Source organism: Myodes glareolus, chromosome 15 (assembly GCF_982192425.1).
Source record: "Myodes glareolus chromosome 15, mMyoGla1.1, whole genome shotgun sequence".
Taxonomy (NCBI): domain Eukaryota; kingdom Metazoa; phylum Chordata; class Mammalia; order Rodentia; family Cricetidae; genus Myodes; species Myodes glareolus.
This window is the reverse complement of record NC_142040.1, coordinates 24,797,935-24,820,153: the sequence shown is the minus strand read 5'-3', so window position 1 is coordinate 24,820,153 and position 22,219 is coordinate 24,797,935. Positions and strand designations below refer to the sequence as shown.

The 22,219-nt window shown below is 45.8% G+C and overlaps 1 long non-coding RNA gene across 2 annotated transcripts; it reads right to left on the bottom strand.

Annotated features, from left to right (window-relative positions):
* Positions 1–424: 424 nt before the first annotated feature.
* LOC125405164 (uncharacterized) lies at positions 425–12,959 on the bottom strand. 2 transcript variants are annotated; one of them, XR_015734966.1, is made up of 4 exons: positions 12,220–12,959; positions 8,712–8,886; positions 8,042–8,273; positions 425–657 (listed from the first exon to the last, which is right to left on the bottom strand). It is a non-coding gene; the product is annotated as an uncharacterized LOC125405164 (long non-coding RNA). The 2 variants fall into 2 exon arrangements; XR_015734967.1 differs by having other exon boundaries at positions 8,042–8,177; positions 12,220–12,957.
* Positions 12,960–22,219: the final 9,260 nt, after the last annotated feature.

Sequence of the window (22,219 nt, the reverse complement as noted above, 5' to 3'; positions counted from 1 at the left end):
CTTCTTCATATATTGATTATGTCTTATCTTGGTGCATGCACTATAAAAATCTCTACTGGATCTCTGTGCATTATCAATATAAAGTACTACTAAAGAAATATGGAAGTAGAGAGAAGGGTATGAAGTGAGTCTACAAAAGAAAGAAATCATTCATCTCGTTTAAAAAATGTCTCAGGATAATGTTGTCAATACTTCTCCTCAGCACCACAGTACAGAGGGTTTCCAAATATGGCGCTGGTGCTGTAGGAACTGGAGCAAGGATCCTTCTGCAACGCAGTTAGACCTCCAGCAAATGCACTTAGATGTCCCAAGGATCCTCAGAATGCATGAGGCGAGGGGGCCCAAGTTCCTGTACCTCCAAGCTCACCCAGTGAGTGGGTAACATCCTACTTAGTCTCCACAAATAAGTCTGGCAGAAGGATACTTTTTATGTAAGTTAAGTGCATTTTTATTGAACCAAATATGAGTTTGTGAAAGTAAAAAAAAAAAAGTTTTCTTCTTGACTGGGTTTTCACCGTGGCTCTGAAAGAGTGTCCTGAAGAGCTGTACAGACAGGCATCTCTCCAAGGAACAGGCAGCTATTGATCGCCTATTTCGACACCGGCTTCCTGTCTTGTCCTTCCGGTCAAGTCTCATGGCTGCTTGGTGTGTCTGCTTCTGGAAGTTCAGATCAGAATATTTAATTATCTACAAAGGATGTTCCATGGATTAACTGTCAAGTGTTTTGAGACTATTAACTGCTTGATAAATGCTAACGAGATACTTCAAGGAGGCAGATATTTCGGGTTCGTCTAAAATGAATTCTTTCATGGGCCTGTCCAGCCCCCGCTTAGGTTTTATTACCATTCATAGAGACTTGTTTTCAAACTGCATTACAACCCTGTACTGTCCTGCAAATAATCGTCGCGCCTTAATTATAAAGTCTTGAGTTTGAAAATGTTGTTGCTGCATTAGAAGAAGAGAAAAGGCACTCTGCCTAGAGCCTCCATGTGGCTGGTAATCAGGGCAAAGTAAGCCTATGAAATCGTGGACAGTTGACAATTAGCTACCTTAAGACCAGCCAGGCCAAGGGAGAAATGATTATATATATCTTCAAGTTAAGTTAAAACCACCAGTTGGTCTAAAGACATTAGAAGTACTTCAGAAAAGATTTTAGAAAATTTAGACTTTGCAGCTTGATTTTCATCTCTGTCTTTAAATGTATTTGGAATGAACTAGAATCATTGCTCATTTCTCTTTCCTACGGGGTAGAGAAAGGGGAGACAAAGACACACTGCCTTTGAATTGAAAAAGAGCGAAAACGGAAACTTCAGTTTAGGGTTGCAAAATGTCCATTTCTGTTCCCACCTCAGCTTTGACTCATACAGGGCTTCTGAACAGACCCTTGAACCTGGATGTCTGTCACATGTTCACACCTCTGCCTGTAAAATTAAAATCAAAACAATGACTTCCTACTTCACTAAGAAGTCATAAAGATTAGAGCCAGAACATTGAACTTCAAAGATGAAAGGCTCAATATAAATTCCAAGCATGATTGTCCAGACACAGTGTGGACTTGTAGAAATACACAGTTGAAGTGTGGTGGCTACCTGTGGGCGGATCCAAACCGAGATGAACTTGCGAGAGCTGTGGGAACGGCAGGAGAGTGTAAGACCAAGACCTGGAAGTAACTGTCTCCCAGACAGCAGAAGAGTGTTAATTAGCTCGCAGTGGTCCTGCTTTCTCTGAATATATGCTTAGTGCACACTTGATACAACAGCTCTGCTCCCATTGCTCCAAAAGGATTGTTTTTCCTGTATCTACAATGTGCAAGGCTATGCTAAGAACAGGGAATAGTGAGATTTATACATAGTTCTTACCCTTCAGAGCTCATGGTTAAGATAAAGTCACTGTGTATTTCCCGTTTAGTCTACAAGCAGTACAAAGGACACTCCGGTCTATATGAGCACACAGGATGTTTCAGTCTACATGCAGTGCAAAGGATGCTTTAGTCTGCATATATACAATGCATAGGGTGCTTTAGTCTACATACATGCAGTGCAAAGGATGCTTTAGTCTACATACAATGCACAGGATGCTTTAGTCTGCATGCATACAGTGCACAGGCTGCTTTCGTCTACAAACATGCAGAGCACAGGATGTGTTCATCTTTCTGCAGCGCCCAGCAATGCTTGTAGCATCTGAGAGTTAGAAAAACTTCCCACCGAGAAACGTTCAACAATTGTGAAGCTGACTTCCATTAATAGTGACTGCATTAGGCCATGACATGTACTGTGACAAATTGATATTTTGCACATTTTTCCCTTGAATCTACAAGTGCTAGAAATTATGACTGAAGATGTTCCTTAAGGCCTACAGTAATAGCTCTATCACTGCTTTCAGAACCCCAATCGTCAAGGGGTCCTTCATCTCATATGCTAGATGCTTCTACCATGTTTGGCAGGCAACTCCCCAGCCTCCAGATGATTTTGCGTGTAGTCAAGGTTACATATGTAACAATCATACACATGTATGTACTTGCATATGGATCTTCATGTACTTCTACGATACCTGTACCTGGTTTCCAACTGTTTGGTACAGAAAAAAGCCGAGTTGGGGAGCTGTCTGGCAATAGTGGCCATTCTCAGCTTGTGTCATTTGGAACAGCTGTTCCTACGCTGTTTTAAAGATCTACAGGCTCTAATCATCCTCGGAAACCTGATTCCAATATATGAACCATTCAAATTGGTCGGTGGGTGGGGGGAGGAACTTTTCTATATGGAGATAGAAAATACTAAGCGTCTGCCGACTTTTTGAATAGCCTGGAGGCCATTGTCACAATGTTAGCTTTCCAATCTATCTTAAAGCTTGACTCTCCTTAAGGGCATGTCATAACTGTTGATTTTCTTCAAATTACATTCAGTTTTCCCATCTTCTTTTAAAATACAATATTAAACTGGCTGTGGCAATAAAAGAATTTGCTTCCCTTGTCTGTGAAAAAGAGACAAGATGATTCCTATGGTTGTTTTTTGCTCCAAGATCTTAGTTCTTGAGAGACGGCATAATAGTCAAAGGCAGGAACCCACAATCTCTTCCTGTGAAAGTCAGGTAACAAACAGTTTGGTCATATGACTGCTGCTGTAAGTATTCACACTGCCATTGAAGGGCAAATAGAATTAGGTGATACACAAGCAAATGATCCCAGCTGGTTGCCAATAAAGCTTTATTTACAAATAAAAATGCTGCTAGATCTAGGATCTCTAGTTTAAGGGGGAGGGGGCCTCTAAAATCAAATCCTATATCTGCTCCTTTCACTGTCCAGAGTTCAGAATAAGTTTTCCTGAAACAATTAACAATTAGTCAGCAACTTGTGGACTTTGTAGATACCACACACACACACACACACACACACACACACACACACACACACACACAGAAAGAGAGAGAGAGAGAGAGAGAGAAGAAGAAGAGGGAGGGAGGGAGGGAGGAAGAGAGAGAGAGAGACAGGAAGAGAGATAGCTTGCTACTGAGAAGTATTGTAGTTAGGGCCTATTGTCGTGATGAAACACCATAACCAAAAGCAACTTGGGAAGGAAAAGATTTATTTTTCTTATGCTTCCAGGTTTCAATCCATCACTGAGGGAACTCAGGACAGGAACTCAAGCAGAGCAGAAATCTGGAGACAAGAACTGATGCAGAGGCCATGGAGGGATACTGCTTATTGGCTTGCTCTTCATGGCTTGCTCAGCTTGCTTTCTTATAGAACCCTTACCACTGGCCTAGGGATAGAACCACCCACGATGGACTGGGCCCTCCCCCATCAGCCACTAATTAAGAAAATACCCTACAACCATATTTTATGGAATAATTTTTTAAATTGAGGTTCCCTCCTCTCAGATGACTACAGATTGTGTCGAGTTGACATAAAACTAGCCGGCACAGGGCGAAAACCTGAAATGCAAAATACCTTCTACTTGTTTCATTTTCTTTCTTACATCAACCCACATCTGACTTTCGGAACACACTCCTCATGTGCCAAGTACCCAGGGCACACAGCAGGGAGAGTGGGAAAGAACAAGAATCACCCAGACAGTGCCAGGAGGATGCTTGTTAGCGGCTGGGTCTCCCAGCGGGAGGTACCCATCAACTGCGCCGTCCTCTTTGCCTGGCAGCCCGTATCCTCATCCCCGACTGTAATGTTGACTTTTCCCATCCAAAACACTAAATTACTCAACCTCTGTAATTGCCCAACTAAAACACCATTTAAAAAAATGCCTTTATGCATCTCCACACCACCCCAAGAAAACCACACCCCAAAACTGCTCTTTCTTACCTCCTCAACCTAATTAAATTAAAACATGCCTGTCGGATGTTGTCAGCGCGACCAGCCTATGGGAAGGGAGGCCTGCCACCTTCACTGGTCACCACGTCAGAACAGAAGACTGTCTGTCCCCCTCTTCTCCCTACAGCTAGAGATCTTTTCCCAACAACGCGACACTTGGTTGGTGATAGTGACCGTGGATCGAGCGGCATCTCGGTCAGATACGAGGAGCAAGAATATTAATAGAGTCAAAGCAGGCAGTTTAATGGCTATATAATGAAGCATCTGTCTCTTAGTCATCCAGTCTTCAGGTAAAGAGCTTCTTGGAGCTGCCCTATGTAAAATGGAGTGTTAGGATAATTGAACGGGCGGTCATTAGGCTGAGGCAGTTGCGGTGTCCTGGGATGCTATCTAAGCAAGAAAGTCGACTCAGCAGGAAGGATCACAGCCGGGCGCTGAGACTTGCTTTATCCCTCAGAAAGGGCCTGCTAGCCTCTAACCAGGGACTGATGGCCACTGCCCCCACTTTGGACAGTCACATCTTCACTGTGCTTCAATACTTCCGTACGACCCCCACCCCACTCCCACCCTTGACTGGAGCTGCAAGCCACCGGCAGTTCGGAGCTGCCCAACTCATGAATAGTGGATATCTGTTCAAACGGTCACTTCAGGGCTTTGATGAGAATCGCCTTATCTCTCCATGGGGGGATGCCCTGTATATTGCCCATAACAATTGTAGCTGTCGCCCGAGTGTAGCACGAAGAAAGCAGCAATGTATCACAGGATTCAAAACACACTCGGTATAAATAGTTAGCTGGTCTCTTAGCTATAATGACATCATCATTACAATAGCTTTTGCTATTGATGTTTAGCAACATTTCAAATTTTACAATTATTTTTTTTTTTGCCAGTTGTTCATCTACCTGTGCTCCCCAACAAAATCTCACCCTCTTAGATGATCACGCCAACCTGAGTCCAGTCAACGACACAAAAAGAAACCAATAAGCTGGGCTTTCTTCCTCACAGCGGCAGGAAGGTTCTCCCTGCAGCCTCGGCCTGTCACCTAGCTCCTCAGACATACAGTATTTCCCAAGCAGAACTCTAGACCTGCCTCAGAAAAGAAAGCATAGACATAGCATGCTTTCTTGTTCCCCACTTTGGGCTCCTCAGGAGGCCTAGTATTTGGCAAGGCCAAAGACCTGGCTTTTGTGTGTAGCAGCTGAAGAGAACTCTAGGAAAGTGTTAAGAGTGGGCTCGTTACTATGCCATCTCTATCTTTTCTGTTCTCAAGTAGCTTTGATCAACCATCTATTTGCCAACTCCTTTCATTTTCCATAATATAATCTTGTAGCTACCTATGATCCATGCCTGAAGGCTTGCAAGAAAAGCGAGACAGAGAGCAATTTGGTGTGTGTATGGCTGTGCATGAGTGCGTGTGAGTGTTCATGTATTCATGAGCACATTTGTGTGCATGTGCGTGTGTGTATGTATGTGTATGGCATGTGTGTGTGTGCATGCGCATACACACTGGAGTTATGCATGTGTAGCTCTGGAAGACATCAATGGGCAAGAGTGTAACACTCAAGATGCATGAACTGCAAAAAAATAATGGAAAATCAAAGAAAGAAGGAGAATAGCAGGAAGGGAAGAAAAGAGGGGAAAGAGAGCAGTAAAGAGGAAGGGACTAAATCCCAATGTGATATTTGAAATAGGTCAAAGAAAGCAGTGTCTTACAGGTTTTGTGATTTCATGTTGTTTGGATTTTATGTCACAATGGAGCTGGTACGTGTGTTTCATCCCACGCCTGTTCCCCAAACTGCAGAGAGAAATTTAACCTGGGTCACCCTAAGAAAATTGGCAGGTGTGAGGGGGCCACTTTCAACCCTAAATTCCCCTGTGGCATGCAGACACAGAATGTCAAAATGACTCACTAAAAATCACCCTATAAGTCTGCCAAGCACTCAGGGCGTCTGGCCATCAAATTTGAGTTCATTCCACCCGAGCTCCTGTTCTCAGGTTAAGCAAGCAGGTGGTATTTGTTTTTCAAAACTTTAACCCAACTATCAGCCACAAAAATTACCTGAGCTGAGAGGAATCCCAGTGCTCGTTTGGTCCCTGTCAAAGTTCCCTTTCAGAGAGCCCGGGGACCTGGAGGTCACATACTTCCTGTATGAAGTCAGGGAGCCCAGGACAAGACGCGTCATTCAGTGTGTGTATAAGAATTGCAAAATCCGGGTTTCCCAGCCCAGTTCCAAGGGTTGCCACAGTCACAGGGTTTGTTTTGGTAACTTTGGCAAGCATGTATTTGCCTCAATAAAGGTGTTTTCTTTCCTAGGCTGGTGTACAAAAGGGGAGAAATTACTTAGAAGGAAGGTGTGCTTCAGTGTTATTAATAAGCTTTGTGAGCAACGTGGTGTAGAAAGAAGACACAAACAACAGCTACGTTGGTAGGTGAACCTCCAATCATCTTTGTACATCTTTTGATTCTTTGCTCTGTACCCTGAATCAAAAAGAAAAGTGAATTATGGAGAAACTGTGATATCCACGCTGCTGGTTGTTATATTTGTCTATTGTGGTGAAAGGACAGCTTTACCAATCTCGCCATTTTAAGTGTGCAGTTCAGTTCTGCTGAAACTCAAAGATTAACACTGGATGATTAAGCGTATGCGCGTGCGTATGCAATCGTCTCTTTGAGCAGCAATGCTGATGCCTTAGACAGTAACTCCGTGTCCCTCTCCCAGGCCTCTGGTGACCACCACTCTACATTCTATGAGTCTGACAGCTCTGGGTCTCTCATACAGGAGAAATGACACAGTAGCCATCTTTTCGTATCTGGCTTACTTCACTCACCAAATATATTCAAAGTTGATTCATGCTGTAGCCTGCATCAGAATTTCATTCTTTTCTAAGGCTAATATCGCATTGTATGCATATGCCAAATTTGCTTATCCATTCAAATCTAATCTCTTCTGCTGGTGTTTAGGTTCTTTCCACCACGTCTACTAGCACTGCTCACTGTGTCTGCGGGTATATAAATATCTGCTAAGTCCCTGGTTTCAATTGTGTGGGCCAGATATGCCTTCCACATTATTTTAATTATATTTATGGAAATTCCTTCATCTGACAGAGAAAACCAGTCTTTCTGTCCCGTATGTGTTTTTGAGAGAGCTGTCACTATCCTGGCAGAAGAGGAAGTGGGCATCCAGCATTCTCACCTCGGGGGACCTGTGCAGCGACAGACTCACACCCTCCCTGTGTCTTCCTCTGGTGCTTGCTTCATCTTAGAAATATTTGAACGCCCAGGGACCTCTTTGAAAAAGAAGTTGTCTTCACCGTGAAAATGTGTGGCGTGTGTGGCGTGAACTCCCGACCAGCTAGCTCCTCAACAGCAGGAACAAAGGCAAGCTGGATCAGGAGGAAGCAGACGCAGAGGGTGGGGATGGGGGTAGGGTGGGTGCTGGGGGTGGTTATGCCCCAAGGGAAATGCTGGGGAAAGCAGAATTCCATAAGGAGAGAAGGGGAAGGCGGAGAAACAAAGAAAGAGGGAAGAATCAGCGTGGGGATGACGAAGAGACTTTCTGCTCTGGCAGAGGACCCCAAGAACTGCTTACACAGGAAAACCAAAATTGTGAGTTCACGGTACACCCTCTAGTTTCCACGGGAACCCCAGCAAGAACCAAAGAGGGAAACAAACAACAACAACAAAAAAAACTAAGAAGCAAAATTCTCTCTAGAGCTCACCTTTTATTGGTATCAAGTTCAGCAGAGATGGCAGGGCTCACTGGAGCTAGGCCAACAGGTCACCGAGCAGCCAGCATCCAAACAGAAGTCATCCTAGAGACGACAGGCCCTGTGAAGGCTGCATCAAGGTTGGGCCCTGAGAGCAGAAGGTTGATGGAGCTCTGTGAGGCTCAGAGCGCTGGAGGAGAATCCACTCATGTGGGAAAGACTTCATGCAAAAAATACTCAGGCCCTGTGATTTGGACAAAGCTCAGAAAGGTTATTGTTTGGCTTAGTCTCCACGAAAAGCTTCATAGCCCACTCAAGGTCAGTTACCCACACCCACCCATGTGTGCCCCCCATTCTTGCGAGACTTCAGCAGTCTCCATATAAGAGAAGAAAACATCTGGAAGCTGGGCAGTGGTGGCGGTTTTTAAACCCAGCACTCTGGAGAGAGAGATAGGCGGATCTCTGTGAGACGGAGGCCTATCTGGTCTACAGAGCGAGTTCCAGGACAGGCTCTGAAGCTACAGAGAAACTCTGTCTCAAAAAAACTAAAAAAGAAAAGAAAAGAAAAAGAATAAAGAGCTAGAATCAAGTAGCTGTTGGAATAACAGGCCCTCTCTCACATTCTCCTGTGAGTCATTTTTATCCAAGATTGTTGTCTTCAAAGAGTGCCCCCAAATCTTACCAGACCAAAGGGGACAGTCACAGCTCTTTTTGATCCACTTGAAAATTCCCCTTCAGGCGCTGATTTGACCGCTCACTCAACCAATGGTGGTGCTCCTAGTCCATATCCAGCACTGTGTCCAGCTCAGAGACACAAAGACAGAATAGGGCCATTCTTCCTCTCAGGGAGCTTGCATCTAAAATAGAGGGTGATTAGAAGCAATTACAGGACAGGGGCGGGATTCAAGGGTAGAGCCCTTGTCTGGCGTGTTCGAGACGCTGGGTTCCACGCAGAGACACAGCTTACAAATGAAGGAATTTAAAGTGAATGAAGATCGCCTAAGAAATTAAGAGCACAGCTGGGATGCAGCACAGCTGGGATGCAGTGGGTCAGGACCACTCGCTAGGTTTGCATTTGTCTCCTGCCACTGATATAAGAAATGGCTCCAAACATAATGACTTGAAGCAACATGACTTTAACATAGTGAGGTCCGATGGACAGTATGGTGCTAGGGGCCAAAGTAAGGATGTTAGCGAACTGCTTTTGTTCTAGAGGCTTCTGCAGAGACTCATTCTTGTCTTATTCAATTTCTGGATGCCTGCTTCCTTTGACTGACACCTCCTTCCAGCCATGGCATCATCACTCTGACCTCGGCATCTGTATGTTCATCTCCTGACCCTCAGCTCCCACCCCTGTCTGCCTTCCTAACATTCCTACCTTCCTCCTTTGTGATTGCATGGATCCAGCCAGATCACATCAGAAAACTCTTTCCTCAAAATCTTTAGCCTGGCCAGGCGGTGGTGACACATGCCTTTCTTTCTTTAATCCCAGTACTTGGGAGGTGGAGGCAGGAGGATCTCTGTGAGTCTGAGGCCAGCTTGGTCTACAGAGCAAGTTCCAGGACAGCCAGAGACACACAGAGAAACTCTGTCTCAAAAAACCAAAGATCGATAGATAGATAGATAGATAGACAGACAGACAGATAGACAGACAGATCGATAGATCTTTAGCCTGATGAGAACTGTGCCCTGTAAGGTAACAGGACCTGGACATTCTTGGGATAGTGGTGAGAGACAGAGGTGAGAGGGGGTATTACTCCCATGTCAAGTCACAAATCTACATCAATAGGTCATATTGTTCTTCTGAAAAGGCTTTTCTTCTTCGTGTGTGTGTGTGTGTGTGTGTGTGTGTGTGTGTGAGAGAGAGAGAGAGAGAGAGAGAGAGAAAGAGAGAGAGAGAGAGAGAGAGAGAGATATGGGGGAGAAAGTGAAATAAATTTTATTCTATTTAAATGCTTGCTAAAAATAATCTAAGTACCATGGCAAACTACCATGGATGGGGCTACAGAGGTGGCTCAGTGGTTAAGAGTACTAGCTACTCTTCCAGAGGACCCAGGTTCAATTTCCAGCACCCACGTGGCAGTTCACAACTGACTGTGACTCCAGTTCTAGAGAATCTGGTATCCTCACACAGACACACATGCAGACAAAACACTAATGCACATAAAAATAAATAAAATATATTTTTAAAAACTACCATAAATAAAGTCAAATGTCAGTCATCTCCTTCAACACCTGTTCTATTTGCCATCTGTGCTCTCTCCCTCAGACTTTCTCGGACTCCCTTGGACTCCCTCAGACTCCCTATGTGTTAATTTTCTCATATTCTGGCCCCTCTGGCCATAGTAGAACAAGTGGATCCCCTCAGCTGACGCAGCTTTTCAGGAACTTACAAAATTCACTTAGCCAAGTTCACTATGCAAGCTAAATACAAAAAGAGAGTTAAGAATTATTGTCTGAAACTGCTTATTTGGACCTAAATGGTGGTGTGATGTGAGAGATAGTTGAGTGGGTAAATGTCGGCTCCATAAGTATGAGAGCCTAAGTCAGGATCCCAGCACCCTGCGCTGATCTTGACTCCACACAACTGTAACCCCAGTGATGCAGAGCATGGAGACAGGGGGATTACGGAGACTTGCAGGGTACAAGCCCTCCTCAAGATTCAGTGAGAGACCTCAAGGGAATAAGGTAGAGATTGACAGGACAAAGCATCCAGCACCTTCCTCGTGCCTCTGTGCAGACACACACAAACATAGGTACATATCTCTGTATACACACGTGCACATACACCACACAGTGATATACCACATTCAGCAGTATGTGTGGATGGGGCTTATCACCTTAGCTGTGTGTGTTGGGGGATGGTTATGACCCTAGCTGTGGGGGGGGGGGCTCATCACCCCAGCTGTGTGTTTTGGGGGGTTCATCACCCTAGCTGTGGGGTGGGGGTTCATGACCCTAGCTGTGTGTGTTGGGGGGCTCATCACCATAGCTGTGTGTGTTTCAGGGGCTCATCACCCCAGCTGGAGTTTAGGAGATGCTTCACCCAAAGCTAAGGGTCAGCAGTGCTATAAATCAGTGTTCAGACAAGGGTACTTTGAGCCAGCCACGCAGCATCTTCTGTATGATTCTTCTCTTTAAGATTTAAGAAGATGGGGGACTCCCTTTTAAATATACATTAATGTGTACAAACACAAACAAACTCCCGCCAAGACTCATGATTGGAGTTCCATAAAGAAGCTTTCCTGTTGGGTGACGTTTGACTCTGGAACAAACAAGCCCCGACAAGAGGACAGACAGTATGTAATCAATATGCCTTGGCTCCTTTCCAGGACTGTCACGCCTGGCACTTACATCTCTGCAGATACGGGGAGGGCCGATCATACCACATTTAAAAGCAGATCAACAGATGTAGGGCTGGGGTGTCAGTGAGAGTCGGTTACGTGGCGGGCGAAAGTCTTTGTGAATTTCAAATAATGACAATATGGCAATCCTTTCATTTCCTCTCTGGAATTCCCAGGGAGCCTCTTGTACCCTCCTCCGAGTCTCTTGCTCAGTGCACACACAGATGGCCTTGGCTACCCTGCCAGGAAAGCCAAGGCCACCTTCCTTCCCGTCTCAAAACCCCACTTTCCAGTCTTGATCAAGCAGGCCTCAGCTGCTCTTAGCTCCCCTTGGCTATCACCTCTGTGCTTAGGAAACTCCATCCGAACATTCTGGCTACTTCTCCTAGACCTGCTGACCCACTGCTGAGTCCTGTCTCAGCACCATGTCCAGTGTGCTCCCGATCTACCCAGACAATGGAGGAGATGCCTTTCCATCCTGAGTTCACTGTTCTCTATGCCTAGAAGGCAGTTCCTCCACGATTTGCTGGAGAATGCCTAATTAGCCCTGGCCATTGGCTCCCTCCAGGAGGCCTAAATATTTCTCTGGCTTGTACAGCAAGAGCTGTGGCCCTCCCGCCCACAGGGCTCTTGTGCAATATTAGGCTCGGCTGTTCCCCTCTCCTCTCCCTTTGCCAGCTCCCAGACGGAGAGCTCCTTCAGAGCAGGGGCTGCTCCTTTGATCTCCAGCTCCTTACCACTTAGCTCTTAGTAGACACCAGTAAACATTCGCTGAGGGATATCGACGAATCAATCCCACACCAGTTATGTTTTAAGGGGTTATTTATTTTGGGGGGTAAAACTTACATACACCATAAACCGTCAGGAAGGGAGCCAAGTCGCAGGAGCCGGGAGCAGGAGCCAGGAGCAGGAGCCAGGAGCAAGCACCGGAACCAAGAGCCGGAACCAAGAGAGCCTGATCCGAATCTGCTTCTCTTTTTAAAAGAGAAATATACCACGCCCCAGTGGGCTGGTATTTCAGCAGCTATTGGCTGACGGAGCGGAAGTCGCTCCCCGCTGCACTGTGGGCTCGTATTTCAGCGACTATTGGTTGAGGCAGCGGAAGTTACTCCCACAACAGAGGGATTGAAAGATCTGAGTACTTCTCCCAGGAAAACGAGAAAAGGAGCCCATCTGAACTGGAGGCAGCCAACGCCTGCTTCGCTTGAACACCAGCTTTCTCCGGGCCTGGTTTCCCACCGAACCCTGGCCCTAATCGAGCCACAGCAACGCTGTTAATCTCCTGACCACTTAGTCTGCAGGAAGCTGCTCTTTTTACGGTCTCCCTGCGGCAGCCTCCGGTGGAGTGCCATTGCTGCCCTTTGTGCTGCCGCCTTGTCTGGTCTTACTGGACTTAGAGATGATTTGTCCTTCTCTTCCAGGTTTCGGTTCACCCTCTTCATCTCAGCAATGTTCTCCTTTCCCAGGCAGTGCTCTTGATTGAGGGACCAGCCCCAGGTCTCTCCTCCTGGAAGAACCACAGGACGATTAAATCCACCTCCCAAGACCAGTCTCTTAAACAAGCCAGGGATCAGGTGAGCTGGAGTGTGCCAGGCACTCAGCATTCAGACAGGGTTGTTGCATGCACATCCTGGGAGACTGGCCTCTCAGCTGGCCACTTCTGTGTGCTCCCATTTTTTCACCCTTTAAATTCACTTCGGATTCTGATGCTACAGTAATATTCCAATGGAGAATGCCGATGCTGAGATTAAGAGTCTTCAGGATGCCACCCCCGACCAAAGTTATGATGCAGAGGCACCCAGCTGTCTATCAATGCTGTGAGCTTTTAACAACATCCAGTTCTTAACTCAACATTTTACTTTCTCTGATAGCATTTTTTGCTTTCCTAATAAAGCAAATATTAACAGCAAATAATAATGGTTTTATAAGGAAGCAACGCTACGTCTTGCGTTGTTTGTTTCTGTATCTCATTCAGAAATCATGCCTGAAAAGTGCCTACATTTTGTCTTGCGGGGAACTATATTATCCAGGGGAACTATATTATCCAGTCGTGTGTTGTTCTGGGTTCTAACAAGAGACCAACAGAACTCTACCTTGTTATGATTTTGAATCCAGGGTTGACCTCCACTCGCAGCTTTCAAAGACAGAAACAAAAACCAGAAAACAAACAACTTGCTACCCTACAGATCCTTTTGAGATGTAGCCCTACTTCTCTCTTTCTGTTTACTTTCATAGCTGGTCTGCTTTGCTTGGGGTGTTTTGCTTGTTTGTTGTTTTGAACTAGACTCTCCCTATGCCACTCAAGCCTGGAGCTTGTCTTAGCACCCAGATGGCTGGGACGGCAAGCAGCTACCTCCACACTCGGCAGCCCTTTCTTTTAAATAAGGTGTGTGCTGCTGTAGTACCGAGTGCTGCAGGGAAAAATTTCCGCCATGAAATGTCTCCTGTCTTAGATCTGAAAATGACACATTCAAGGAGAATTAAGATCTCCTAGGCTCCACCCCAGGTCCTGGCATCCATGTACCCAAAGAGTGTGGAAAGTTCTCCTAGAAGCACAACCTCAGTCTCCCTCCGCCATCTCTTTCTCCCTAAACCCTGCTGTCTCATCTCAGAAAGCCCAGTAAACAGGGCTTCTCCCCAGAGATGCTCAAGACCACTCCCACAGAATATTTAAACTGTCCCCCCCACCACACACACACACACACACACACACACACACACACACACACACACGCTGCCCTCCCTCCTCCCCCGGCCCCAGAAAACAAACACATGGTTTTTCCGGGATGGGGGAGGGTGTTGGAAAATCATCCGGGAACATCCTGGGCTTTTTCTAATTCAGTTTGATTTGGAGTGCTGCTTCGGCCGAGAGGCTTATGAGGTGCAGAGACTTTTCAGTGGCCATGAAGAGAACAAAAGTTCAGACAATTCCAAGCGCTTGTCTGTTTATTCACACTTCCGATATCTTAATGATTGCTTGCCTTTCGTTTTATAGACACATGCACACTGATAATGCCTGTCATCGAACGCACATACATACACACACTGTAAGGCAGGCAATTAATCATGATCTCCCCCAAGACCATATTTTACAGTCAGAAGCCAATTGTCAGCACACATGTCCCTAAATAAACTGACACACATACCAGCTAACAGATTAATTCACATGGAGAAAGCACCGTGGGAAGAAAACCTGTGTTCCCAGATTGCTCAAGCAGGTGCTCTCCCTATTAACATAAAGATCAGTCCTCCCAGCTCTAACCCCCTGGGAGCCCGGCCGCGAATCACTTACTATTTCTAATACAGTTGATGCTGGGATAGTTCTGCACACTGAGAATTCGATTTATACAACACAACCAAAGAACAGCTCTGCTCAGGAGGAGCCAGGATAGGCTTTTGAATTGGGGGTGAGGCGTCATTTTTTTTTTTGCTGGTCTCACGCTTTGCTGTGGTTGTGTTTGTCTGAAGCGGGGACTCACTATCCACCCTAGGAATGGCCTTCAACCCAAGATCACGCTCCTCCTGCCTCTGCCTCCCGAGTGCTGGGACTGCAGGTGTGTGCACTCTCTATTTGGCTTCTCAACAGAAGCCAACCCTGACAGAATACTTAATGCTTTTCCTATTTCTAGACAGATGGTATGTTATTGCCCATCAAGGTTCACAAGCGCCTACGGTGATGAATCCTAAGGTCACTGGAACCTACTGTGAAGAACCTGCTTAGGAGAGACTCTTGCACACCCAAGTGTGCAGGCCATGTGTGCACATTCACAGCCTGGCATAGCCCTTGAGTGGAGAGAATTCAGATGGCCTCCTTGACTCTCTTAAGCTAGCTCATCCCACATGGTCAGCCCCTCTGAACAGCTGGGCTCCTCCATACAGCACCTTGTGGGCAGAAGGGATCCTTGTTGTTTGCCCTGAGCTCCAAAAAAGGAAACTTGTAGTAGCTATTTTACCAAATGGCCTTTCCCAGAGCTGGAATGCAAAGGCAGAATGGGGAGGAGGGAGAGTAGGGGTAGAAGGCTGATGGGGAAGTGGGAGAGTAGGGGTAGAAGGCTAGAGAACATTTACATGATAAACGCTAGACTCTCAGAATAAAGGGGAACCAGTCACCAGAATTCAGTACTGACTTGATATCTACAAGAATCACTCATAGTCTTTATTAAATAAGATTAATAAAAATGGCCCTTGTAGCTGCTACAGACACCTCCAGGGCTGGCAGGGGTTAGAGGTGGGGAGTGGGAGTCAGCATGAGCCAGCCCTGGGCTGTGCTGGGACAGCAGCTTTCTCAGGAAGCTCCTAGGCTAGAGGCAGGATGCTCCCCTGGAGAGTTCCTTAGGGCAAGCTCTGCCGAGACAGCCAGAGATGGCTGAATCCCTGCAGGGTGGTGACCTTTTGTTTCTCACGTCTCCCCACCCCCACATCTTTCTGTAATCCCACCAGCTTTCAAACACACCATGCTATTGTTCTTAATTCACACACACACACACACACACACACACACACACACCACGGTGGGGCGGGGGAGCGGGAGGAAAGAATGAATGAGCATTAGGGTCCTGCTAACCCGGCGACAAACTCGTCCTGGCACATTGAGAGAAAACCAATTTCTCTCTCTCTCTCTCTCTCTCTCTCTCTCTCTCTCTCTCTCTCTCTCTCTGTCTCTGTAACTGGAGAGAAGCCGTCCCTCCCTGAAGGGACATGGTCCCCACTCTGCAGACCCCCCCCCCGCGCCGCTCCCCCACCCCACCTCGTCAGCTCTCCTGAACAATACCCAACTGTCTGGACAGGATGGGAAAGTGTCTCCGGGAGTTGGGAACCCACCCTCCTACAAACCCAGACTTGCACGAAAGTTCTGCCTCTCACCGCAGGAAGTGAGGACGGTGGCTTCAGGCGTCATTAATCATTTTGAAGTGATTATTCTTACAGGAGGGGGGGGCAAGGAAAAAATAGAAAGATACAGTTTGAGTTAAGTCATGCCCAATAAAAATCAGCACTTCTCCAAATCATGATTTCCCTGATTCCATGGGGAACATTTAAGAGCATGCTGCACTGACAAGACCAGATAGGAAATCTGTTTCCTCTGTAATTGGAACTCCTGCAAATACTTGGGACCTGACACGGAGAGATAGGGGAAGGGTGTGTGTGTCGGGGGCTGGGGGGGGGGGTGATCCTTGATTTCCTTCACCTTCCAGCCCAGGAATGCACGGACACATTTCAAAAGGGCGGTAAAGCAAGAACCATTTGGGGCTTTGCGGCCTCCAGGAATCTTCATTTAAATTGAAATTCCGGGAAACCAAGCTAGAAACAATCCTGCTTTGTCTTCTAATTGAGCTAGGGAACTGTGAAATCCCCCCCACCCCGCCCCCACCACCTCACCAGGCCCCCAGCCCAGCAGGCAGGGTCCGGTAATTCCCTAGATTGGCCTCCCCATGGGGTGGGTGCTTCTGAAGCAGGACCAGCCCCGCCAGCCTTTTGGATCTGCTCAGCCTTCCAGGAGACACTCCCCAGCCAGGCCTTTGAAGAAACACTGTCTCCCCAGCACAGGAAAAGTGGTAACTAGGAAATGAAATCTACTCTGTCCTTTCAGAGAAGATTGCAGTTCCTGTGATCCTGGGCCCAGAGGAAGTGCACTTACGTGAAATTGGATTAATTTTTTTCTTTCCACCTTGAAGTCACCTGGCCTGCCAGAAGCATCTCTCCTCAGCTTCCTCTCCCTGGATCCTTGGCAGGGTCCCCAATTCTCTGTTTACTCCTTATTCGACAAGATACCTAAGTCTATATCAGAACTCATGAAACCAATGCAGAAAACTTCCCTTCTTCCTGGCTGTGATGCTTGCTCCCTTCCTCTCCAGTCTTGTAGACCCTTCACAGTATGTGAGCCTTGGGAAAAGTCTCAGACTTTTCCATCAGATACCATCCAGATCCCCCCACCCCTACACACACACACACACATCATGCAGCTTGCCTCAGTGTGCGAACATGAAGGAAAAGGCAGAGCAATGAATTTCATCCTGGCATTCTTAACATACTCAAAAAAGAAAACACTATCTGCCGACTTTGTTTTCCAGATTCAGTTATTATTTTTTGTTTTTTTGAGTTTTTTTTTCTTTCAGAGTTTAGCCACCTCACTCCCCCACCCCGTTTTTTTTTTGTTTGTTTGTTTGTTTTTTATATAGACCCAAAGACCCAAGAACATTTTCTTTAAAACAATCTACTGAGCCACACTGAAAATGACAGCAGCCTGAGCAGGGTGGTAAAGGTGTCTGTCTGTGTAGATTGTCGCCTGCCATGACATACAGAGCCCCAGCCAGGGAAGGACGGTGTCCACTGGGGAGTGAGGGACATCCAAGTGTCCCTCAGAGCCACAAGAGAACAAAGAAGCTGGGAAGACGGAATGGCAGAGTTCATTCAGACCAAATGAGGGTGTCCCACAGTGGAATTGGGGCCCAGAATGGAATGTCAATGCCCTAGCAGCTAGAGGAGAGAGTCTACAGAGAGGAACCAGCAACAGAGATGGCAGGTGGGTAGTGAGTTCCAGAACAATAAGGTAGCAGGCTATTTTAAGGATAACAGAAAGGCTAGGTATCCCTGGGCTGGAAATGGATGTTGACATGAATAGTTTTCAGTACATACACAGATGAGAAAAAAGTAAGCATTGCTCTGGACTTTGGGGTATTTGAGAAACATGATGCTACTGTGTCAATGAGCACATCTAGTATCTAGTGTTCAAATACTTTTTTTTTTTTTTTTTTTTACAAAGTCTCCTGTATTCCAGGCCAGGCTGGCCACAAACTTCCTGTGTTGGATCTAAGAACATCTTTTAACTTCTGATCTTCTTGCTTCTGCTTCCTGAGTGCTAGGACTATAGGCATGCACTGCCTTCCCTGGTGGGGATGGACCCAACTGTGGGTCTTCATTTGCACTAGCAAGCATTTTGCCAGTGGACCTGCAGCCCTAGCCCCCAGATGCTCACTTCTAAATACCAGCCTCTGTAACAAGCTTCCTTGTTGAACTATTTTGGGATTGTCAGCTCTCAAATAATAACACAGAGATTTATTATTAATTATGAAAGCTTGGTCTCAGCTTAGGCTCGTCCCCAACTAGCTCTTATAACTTAATTAATCCATATTTTTATCTATGCTCTGCCACATGACTTGGTTATCTTTTCTTAGTACGATACGTCTGACTTGCTCCATCCAAGTCGGCTGACAAAATTGCACACCTAGATTCTTCCAGTTTCTCTCTGTCTGCTGGGAAGTCCCACCTACACTTCCGGCAGGCACAGCTATTGGTGGTTCAGCTTCTTATTACACCAATCACACGTACATCTTCGCACAGTGTGCAAATATCGCACAGCAAGCAAGTCTCTGTTCCAGGACATCAGAGCCTCCTAGACAAACAACTGAATCCAAAACTGAAACTTAGAAAATACCAGATGAAGATAATATCTTGTCACGACGAAAAGAAAGGCAAGCTCAAAAAGGAAGACAGAAGTGTTAAAGGGAACAGATATCTACTCAACTGGGTTCCCAGTGGTCTATTCAAAAACATTATGAGCATCGAAAAATCCTAATACGAGAAGATTACCACCCGTTGGATTAAATGGGCACCTGTGAGTTTACTCTGAAACCAGAAACGAATTGAAAGCTTGAAAGGGGCAAGATGGTGATTGCAGAGAACCTCCCCCACCAATGCTTGCAGATTCAAGAGAGGGGATAACTTTCCAATGGGGAGACCTGGCAGACAGGAGGTAATGGAGCGATGAGAAGGGATGTCATCACCTGCTACGACACTGAAAAGAACACAAGTCACTTCTGGATGGCTTCTCTCAAGAAGGCTCAACCCAGATCTCATCACAAACGCACAACACTGGAACCCAAGAGCCATCTTCAAAAGTCCCCAGGTCACACAAATCAGAAGGAGTCCAAGGCTGCATTCTGAACCAACTGTGAAAGAGGGATACCAATGAAACTGCAGCATGAAATTTCAACATGGATCCTGCCGTTTACAGACACATCACCAGGTCAAGAGACCACACTTGAAACAGGTCTGAAGACTCGATGGCAGTGATAGCTCTCAGTGTTTTGGTTGCGGAGAATGTCCTATTTGTACCAAAGACATACACGTGTTGGGAGCAGGTGGATGGTGAGAAACTGACTCTCGCAAGAGCCAAGGGAGGTAGTTAAAGAGGTGATTAAGAGTGCTCTGCTCCCCCAGAAGTTCCCAGCCACCATGCTGGGTGGCTCACAACCTCCTGAAACACCAGCTCCAGGTGTTATGGGGAGCCCACAGAGATGATCCCTCAAACATAGTTTCTAGCCAATTGAAAGTCTTTATTCTTGCAGGCTGGGACTACACTCGGGTATTCTGGAACTAACTGTAGCCCTGAGCATTTAGAACAAAGGGCTTTTAAAGGCAAAAACTACATTCTGGCTGGGCAGTTTCAGGGAGTGGTTTGTGTAGCACGAATTCTGATTGTTCTTAAAACCCGGAGTCAAATATTAGGGGTGAAGTCTGAGAGATCAGAGAAGCAGTGCAGCCAGCCACTAGAGAGTCCTTTCACATCTACCAAATTGTCAGATCAAAGGGGCCATCCTATCCTCTGACTGCATCCTCAGACCGTGTCCTCTGACTGTGACCTCAGACCATGTCCTCTGACTGTCTTCCCATCTCCCTGGTGCTGGGAATAAAGGTGTAGGCCACCACTGCCTGTCTCTGTTTCTTTTTGAGATTGGATCTGTCTAGTGTAGATCAGGGTGTCCTTGAACTCACAGACCTGGATGTCCTTGAACTGCCTCTGTTTCCCTGAGTCCTGGGATTAAAGGTGTGTGCCTGACCAAACAGCCTTCCTGATTCCATCCTGGGTTTTCTGTCTCAGCTTCTTTCCTCTGACATTTCCTTAGCCTTGACATCCACCCCCACCCCCACCTCACACCCCACACCCCACCAACCCAGGAACCCTAGCTGATTTTTTGAAGCAGGTTCCTAAAGTGTCACCACTGCCTGGCCTCAGGAGGTTTAGCTCTATGCTCTAATCTTCAGGCAAACTTCATTTGTTAAAACATAAAATATCACCACAGGTTTGCACAAGCAGACAGTTTCACCAAAGTTAAGCTAACTGGGACATCTTGACCTTGGCCTTCTAGAATAGAGTTTGATAATTTTCAGGGGACTTCTCCACCAAGGAAATCACATTCTAGTTAAACCTAAAATGGCCTCAGCAAGAATACAGAATGAAAGCGGGGCTGTGGTGGTGCACGCCTAATCTCAGAACTTGGGAGACAGAGGCAGGTGGGTCTCTGTGAGTTCGAGGCCAGCCTGGTCTACAAGAGCTAGTTCCAGGACAGCTAGGGCTGTTACACGAGAAACCTTGTCTCAAAAAAAATGGAAACCAAAAAACAAAATGACAAAAAAAAAAAAAAAGAAAAGAAAAGAAAGGAATACAAGACAGAGGAGCCTCTGCCCTCTCTTGCCTGTCACACAAGCACATAAGGAATCCTCTCTTGGCCTCCAAGTTTATCTGTATATGAAGCATATACACCTCCCCTCGTCCCGCCCCCAAATACACATAAGTAATAAAAATAAATTTTTTCAAAAGAATGAGAGAAAATAATTTACATTGTACTTCAGCCTTGTAAGTTTACTATTGCTTCAAATTCATTTATCCTTTCTTTTGGTTTTGAGACTGGATTTCTTTGTATAGCCCTGGCTATCCTGGAACTTGCTCTGTAGCCAGGCTGGCCTTGAACTAAGAGATCTCCTGCCTCTGTCTCCCAAGTTTTAGGGTTAAGGGTATGCACCAATGTTATCTGGCTAAATTATTTTAAATTTGTAAATGATAACGATAAAATAAAATAGACTATAAAGTCATGAGCACCTGAATGAGCAAAGAGTGTGGAAATTCATTCATACCCAGCACCTGGTATGTGCCCAGTTCAGGCAAATGCTTAGTAAATATTTACTAAATTAACTATTTGAAAATTTCTTTGCAATATGGAAAGAACATAGCAAAAGAGCTCTCATTGAGGTTTATATTAATGTAGTTTGCTTTTAGAGAGCTGCATCATTTAATACCTGCCCAAAATTGCTCTAAAAATTTTATAAGAGAGTGGAAAGATGGCTCAGTGGTTAAGGGCATGCATTGTGCTTGTAGAGGACTGGAGTTTGTGCTCACATGGGGCTGTAAGCCTCCAGCTCTAGTGGGATCTGATAGCTCTGTCCTCTGAAGGCACCTGCACCCAATACGCACATCTACACACAGATACCCATGGGCATGTGTGCAAATGCGTACAAACACACACACACACACACACACACCTATGTTCCCAATGTACACACCCACACAGATACACACGTGCAATGTGTACACATGCGTGCAAACATATACACCTATGTACCTAATGGGCGCACCCACACAGATACACATGTGCAATGTGTACACATGTGTGCAAACACACACACACACCTATGCAATTAAAAAATAAATCTTAAAATATTTTAAAAGTAACTCTATGGAATAAGAACTACAATGTTTTCATCTTCAGAAAGAAGAAATAAGAGAGAAAGATGATGTGGCCTGCTCAGAGTCACACAGACATGAAAAAAAGGGGTAAAGCACCAACCTAAGAGAGAACAAGAGTCCATAAAGGTCATGCTTAGCCATCTGACCAGGTTGGCTCCCCAGCATCCCACCCAACACCAAAAAATTTACAATTTCAGGATCTTTCCCATTCAGGTTCCATTCTATAGAGCTGTTTCTGATATAATATAATATGATATATATATTCTAAATGTATAAAATAATGTCATATTCTTTATGTCATAAGAGACAGAACCAACCAAAAAA